This window comes from Pithys albifrons, chromosome 2 (genome assembly GCF_047495875.1).
Source record: "Pithys albifrons albifrons isolate INPA30051 chromosome 2, PitAlb_v1, whole genome shotgun sequence".
Taxonomy (NCBI): domain Eukaryota; kingdom Metazoa; phylum Chordata; class Aves; order Passeriformes; family Thamnophilidae; genus Pithys; species Pithys albifrons.
Genome location: NC_092459.1, coordinates 68,670,698 through 68,677,809, shown reverse-complemented (window position 1 = coordinate 68,677,809; position 7,112 = coordinate 68,670,698).

The window sequence follows — 7,112 nt, the reverse complement described above, 5'->3', positions numbered from 1 at the left end:
ATTTCTCCAGGATAATGTCTCAAAAACTAAATCTGCATAACCTGACATCGTGAAACTCCAGAAGCAGAGGAGAGGCCAGAGAAGAATGTGGGCAACAGCTGCACAGAGGACAGAAGATTGTGGTGCTGAGAAGCTGCTTGCTAACTCATCAGGGAAGAACGTAGCATGACCTTACTTCAGAAAAGGGAGGAGAATAAAAATAGTTCATTACAGAATGGGTTGGCCAGCATGTCCTAATACAAAGGGCAGTAGCTTCTGCTGTAGGAATTTTATGTCAAATGAAGTTTTTTTCAAGGAAAATAAGACTGTTACTAAAAGGGACTATATTCAGCAGCATGTATTCTAAAGTGATCCTAGAGGTGAAACAGTTTCAGCTCTTGTGATTTTCTGAAAACACATCCTTTACAGAAAAGAGGGTACTAATTTTTTTTCTTAAGTTGCCCACAACACAAACTAAGTTTCAGTTTTGCTGGAGAACATAAGCTGAGGATGTCTGAGATAATTTTAGACTGTGTTACCACTGGACAAATGATATATCATCTTCATTTTACAAGGCAACATTAGCTCCTACCTCTGTTATGAGCTGACTGCTGACAGTTCATTTATATTCAGTGTATGTTGTCACCACATTTGTTTGGTATTTATTTTATGCTAGTGATTTTCAGTCACTGACAAGTGACCTGTGACAGCATATGCTGCTGATCACTGCCATGTCTCTCGGACAGAAAGGAGAAATTTGGGTGGGAAGTGTTCCCCTCAGATGAGGAGGAACAAGATTTCCCTGAAGGGGAAACTTAGTTTAGGACAGAAAAATAAGTTGCAACATAACACCTGAGAAATTTGGAAGAAACAAAGTGAATGTAGGGCTATGTAGTCCATACATTGTACATGTAAGATACTGTCCAGCATTGTAGCTTGTTCTGTTCTTGTGTACAGCTTTGACATTTACTTTTAGCCAAATAAAACTTGTACTAATAGATGTCATAGTAGATTTTTATCTCTTTACTCAGTGAAATGTCTCCATATAATGAGTAAGTTTTTCCCAAGGGCTGTTAGAAGCAATCCTGCCAGTTCTTCCTGTGCCAGTCCCAGCTCCCAGCCTGGCACCATGCAGGGAAAGTCACACTAAATGTAAGCACACAAAAAAGGTCCTTTTTGGTGGTGCATTTGTGTAACTATGGAAGCAAAGATAAGAGGCAGACAGATCAGTCAGATGTCCCAAACTTTCTGTTTCTCCACTTAATGAAACTACATTTGCAGATTTTTCCTCATAGAAAGACCTCTAACCTTGGACTCTTTCCCACAGAGCTGGACGATAGATTGGTCTGGGGAGAGGTGCAGAGGAAAGGGATGACTGAGTTATGCCATGGGTGTGAGATGGAGAGAAATAAGCTCCCGTTTCCTCAGTTTCCTGTCCTGAAGCTGTCAGGCACCACCAGCCCTGCCCATCCCAGCCCAGCCACATAGGGCTGCCCCATGGCCCGGGACACTATGTCAGCCCCTGGAGCCATCAGCCCCTGCTCCAGTAATGCCACAGGTGACCCTCAGCTCACTCCTCATTGGGTTGGGATAGGCCTTGGCAGCCACGCCCTGTCCCAACAAACCCATGGGGAGTTCTGTAGGGAGCAAAATGTTTTTCTTCATGATCTATGCCATCAGGAAAGGTTTTGTGTGTTCCTGTTAGATCCTCTGCTCCCGCCTTGGTTGTCTCCAGGTAGCATTGCCCGCTGTGGGGTGGGTGCAGCAGCCAGTGCAGCACAAGTGCCTATCTCGTTCAGAAGGGGTCTGCAGGGTGACCACTTGGCTCCCCAGCACAGCCTTCTCTGGGCTGAGCAGAGACCATCTCAGTCTGCAGGAGCTGCCACACTCCATATTGAACTCAGTAGTACCTTCTCTGTCTCCAGCCCTGTCTGAGCATGTTTCACAGCAGGAGTAAGAGACCCACTCATGTGAAGTCATCCTGGGATAGTCTTTTTTATTAACTAAATTTCTGGAAGTGAGCCCTTTGCCCAAGGTTTATTATCTGCCAGGAGGGTATGTATCACCTAACATGTCAGAGAATCAGCAGGCTTTGTCTGCACCCACAATAAAGGTACTCAAGGGCCACTTGTGGGAGAAGGATAAACAAGAAACACAGTGTGAACATCAGGGATATAGCCCTTGTAGCCCTGCCTGCCTGTGCAAAAGCTTAGCTGGGGTAAGGAGCAGCCTGACTGGTACAATTGGAGCGCAACTGAAGGAGAAGAGTCTCTGGCCACATGTCACAGGAGTGGCTGTAAGACTGATGCAGTAGAGGGCTATGAGACACAACAGTCATCTCAGTGGTATCAGCTCAGATACTAGTTCTCATGCACCTTTTTGAGGCACTCACATATGTCTACTTACTTTAGCAATGCTGACATTTATCAATAGTATGTAATGAATATGTATCATTTAAATGAATACTAATGTGTATAATTTGTATGTATTTTACTTGAGAACTTCTGAATGTAGTTCAAACTTAGTATTGCATGCACTTATCTGAATGCATTTCAAAAAATCCTGCCATTTTATTTGCCATATTATGTAAACATAACCCATCCATGTAGAGGAACCAGTAGGAAATATTAGGCTCTGCTATTGTACTTGATACTTTGTTAATTTCTCACATACTGTAAGATATGAAAGAACTATAATAAGACAAAAATCTTTAGGCTAGACATAGGAAAGCCTTAAGAGTAAAGATAGTTTTTAGCTGCTTTTCTGGGAAGGGTATCCTGGGAGTTTTTTAACCTGTGGTTGTTTGTTCAAGCAGTAGTCAGGAGGATGTAGGAGAGTTGATTCTGTTTGAGGGATGGAAGGTGGATTGGGTGTCTTCTGGGGAGCCATTTCCAGCCCCTCAATTGCTACCATAAAGGGCACAAATTAATAGTCTAATTATTTAATTAAGTATTCAGTTGTTTGTACCCACATGCAGAAGAAGAAAATATGGGACGAAACACTGGCAGGCAGAAGTGAGCTCTAGGCCTATGACTCAAACCATCCCTAAAGGTAGCAAGCTATAGAGATCTTCACTTTTGGAAGGATTTAGGCCTGGACAATCAACTGTTTATGACTATGGACAAGAGCATCGTTCCTCTGAGTATACTCCATTAGAATACTTAGTCCTTTGAGTGGGTCTCATTCATATACCAATATGTGAGGGTCATATAGAGTACAATGAATATCAGTCTCCTATTTGTCAAGGTCATTTAAGTCCAGATTTTTTTTGAAACATTTTATTATCTGATAATCCATTAACAGGCTATTCCAAGTAAAGAGCTTTCAGCAGTGCTGGGAGCAAGTGGGTAATGCCTGTGGTGCTGGGGCTGCAAAGCCACATGTATGAGAGCCTGAGGCAGGAGAGCAGCTGCTGGGTGGGAGCCAGAACCCCATTTGGTGAGTTCCAGCAGGACACAAACTGTCCTTCATCAGCTGCAGAACTGGCAGAGGCCAGGGATCAGGCCTAAACAAGTCTGACTTGCATTTCTCATCATAGCTGGGGGGTACTCCAGCTGAAAACAACTGAACTGTCAAGGTGAGACAATTCCAGAAGTTGCAATTATGTTATGAAAAGCAGGGGCAAACCAACTGTGCTCAGTGTGCCCCTGGGGCAGGGGAAGTTGTCACTTGCATGAAATTATGTTGCTTTTAGGCTTCTACTGGAGAGGTTTTGAGAAAGGAGATTTCTGTGTGTTCCCAGGGTGATTTGGAAGAAAATTTTCTTCTTTCTTTGAAGAGAGTTATTCTGATCAGTCAGTCTTCCTGGGGCAAGGATTCAGTGTGCTGTATTCTTCCCAAATGAAACCAAAGTGCTCTAAGAGATGACCCATAGCACTGAACTGCAGCCTGCCAGCTGAGCAGGACATGTAGACATAACCAGGTTGGGCAATGGTCAGAGTGCTGTGGGAACTTGAACATTTCAAGCATCAGAGAATCACAGGTTATTCTGAGTTGGAAGGAACCCACAAGGATCATCAACTCCAACTGTGAAATTAATAGTGTGGAGTCCTGGAAATGCAGCATTTCCTCTTTTCATGTCTACAAGCTGTGAGAGTATATCAGTGGAGAAGGAAGTCAGAAGGTGCAAAACCCATCCTACAGAGAAAGGAGGAGTATTGCCAATGGCTTATGGAGAGTTACACTACATCTGTTTGGAGAAATTGTTGTAGGTGTCACAAATCTAATTCACAGAATCAGAAGAAAAAGACAACAAAATGGATTATTTGGTTTAACCATCGTGGTGTAAGAACACATATAGATCCAAAATATCTGTCAGATATTCATGAAATCTGTTCCTGAAACTTCCAGTCATGAAGATCCCACAACCTCACCAACCAAAATTTCAGGTCTTCCCTGAGTGCCCTTTTGTCCAGGCTAAGCAAACCCAGCTCACTCAGCTGCTCCTCATAAAACCTGTGCTCTAGACCCTTCATCAGCTCCATTACCCTTCTCTGGACATGCTCCAGCACCTCAATGTCTTTCTTGTAGTACAGGCCCCAGAACTGAACACAATATTTAAGGCTCAGCCTCATCAGTGCCAAGTACAGGGTGATTAATTTTTCTTTTAAGGCCTGTCTAAAGACCCCCTGAAGTCAGCAGAAATATTTATATTCCACAAACAGAATTTACTGAATCAGTGGCTGGAAGTATCTCTGAATAACTGACAAGTCTTTTGTTAAAAGCTTAAAGAAAACACACACTCCAAGCCAGTGCAGCAGAGCTGCATGGTGTTCCCTAGAAAAGCTGTAGAATGAGCAAGGATGTATCTCTCTCCTGAAGTGAAAGCCTAGTGAAAGTATTTTATAATTTGACACTTGACATTCAAATACATTTGTTTTCATTACTGCAGTTCTATATCGCTGATCTTCCAAATTAGCTTTAAGAGCATAATTTTGAATTTACATCTCACTTATTTCTTTTACCCATACTTATTTTCCTTTAGAAGTAAGTAATGTCTTCTTCTGATTTTCCTAATTTTGATGAAATCTATGCTATTTTCTTACAAAATTAGTGATGTGTTTTGCTCTAAAGAGTGCCTTTATTTTTCCATGTGTCATAACCTGTATTATGTTTTTCAGTATCTTACAATGATAATACCACATTTGGCTTTTCCTCTCTCATTTTTCTTGTTCTATTTTTCGCTGTATTTCACACCTACATGCTATCTTTCCTACATGGAGCATTGCTTTGAGAAAATAAAGCTTTTGAACCTATTAACATTATGTAAATTCAAATCAGTCGACTTTAAACCTCTTTTATTGAGGTGAGAAGGAAAAGGGGAAACTGAGAAAGACAATCAAATCCCCCAACACTAACCCTAACCCTAACCCTAACTCTAACCCTAACCCTTTGCTCATGTTAGACTTTAATGTCACCCACCTTTTGAAAAAACTATCGTCTGCTGCACCCTTCTGGACATTACCAGCACAGCACATTCTACAGAAAAACACAGCGCCAGGTAGGATTACGGCACGGTTTTCCTGAGCAACAATGCAAAGATGTAGTTTCATTTATTGCTAATAGAAAATGGGCATAAAAATCTCCCTGCTTTTGATTGTTCTAAGATTTAAATTAAACCCAGGAGAAAAGACTTTTGGTACTGTTTACTGTCAGATCTAGAGTGGTTTCAGACTTCTGCATCTATGGCATTTGCTCTCTGAGGACAGAGCAAGTAATGCTGTCAGTGACAGAAAAAGAGAGCCTTGGCTCCACATAGTGCATATCCATGCTCATCATGTTTTCCTGCAATCCTTGGTGACTGCACCTCTCTCCTATGTTAAATTGGGAAATCTTCAGGTCCTGTATGCCCTGCTCACTCCCAAATGGTCCTCTAGTCCTGTTTCTTCCCATTCATGTCTCTTTAACATTTCCATTTGGTGCTTCTGGCTTCCACCAGGACAGTCTGTCTCTTCCATAGCCATGTGTACAAGGTGTATGTCCCTGAGATTGATCCATACATGTTCTAACATTCTGGTTGGAGGGTACAGACCTGCTGACTGGCCAAGCAGAAAAAAAATGGTGTTTGTTTCCACTATAAATGTCCTTATGGAAAGCAAATTTTGAGGTTTTTTCTCTGTCCAGCCACAGATTCTTTGAAGCCTTGTAGGAACATCTGAGTTCCTTCCCTATGCCAGATATGATAGAGGTTGAATGATATGCTTAAAAAGTGATCATGGAGTTAGAGATGTGGATGACCTGTGGTTGTGTTGGCACATGACACAATTCACCACAAAACAGTTACCAAGACCAAACACTTGTTTTCCTACTGGTGTCACTCCATCTGCCTGTTCTGACTACAGGTTGCACAACGACTACCTACTGAGAGCCCTCTGCAGTGTCTCAGAGCCCTCTGCAGTGTCTCAGAGCTGAGCAAAAAGGCCATTTCCCCACTGTCTCCTTACCAGCCCAGGGTGCATTTCACACCATTGCCCTGGAGACATGTAGCTTTTGACCACTGCCTTTATCCCAGATGACTTGTCCAATCATCAATGCTCACAGGGATGTGGCTCTTCCATGTGGCGTTTCCAGATCACCATTCTCCCAGCACAGAGGGGAATATGTGGGACTCCCTCCATCCTTCTAACTGTCATTTTCATCAGTCCTCCCAGTCCCAGCTGAAGGCTACACTGGTTGGCCAGTTGAAGCTCCTGAAGACACTATGGCTGGGAATGCAGGGCTTACCTAAGCTGAGCCCTGTGGGGCCAACAGAGGTGGTGTTGCTGAAATACATGTACCCTGAGGTCTAGGCAGACCTGAGATATCAGCAGCTTTGCCTGGAGAAGAAAAGCTAATCATACACTGAAAAAAAAGTGAATGCTGCCTCCTAAGTCATGAACAATAAAATTAAACCAGAAATGGGAAAAAGCTGATGAAAGTAATCTTTCTTCCAGAAAGGGCATTGGAGGTTGTTAAAAACAATTCTTGTACAGAGTTAGCATTATCAGGGTCTGTTTGTTTAAGATTGGCTTACACAAAAACATAAATCAGAAGTTCTAACCTAAGCACTGCAGGCCTGTGACTGAAAGTATCATTGGGACCTAAAGCTGAATATCCAGGACTATATAGAATTAGATTATGTCTGAGTCCCCATA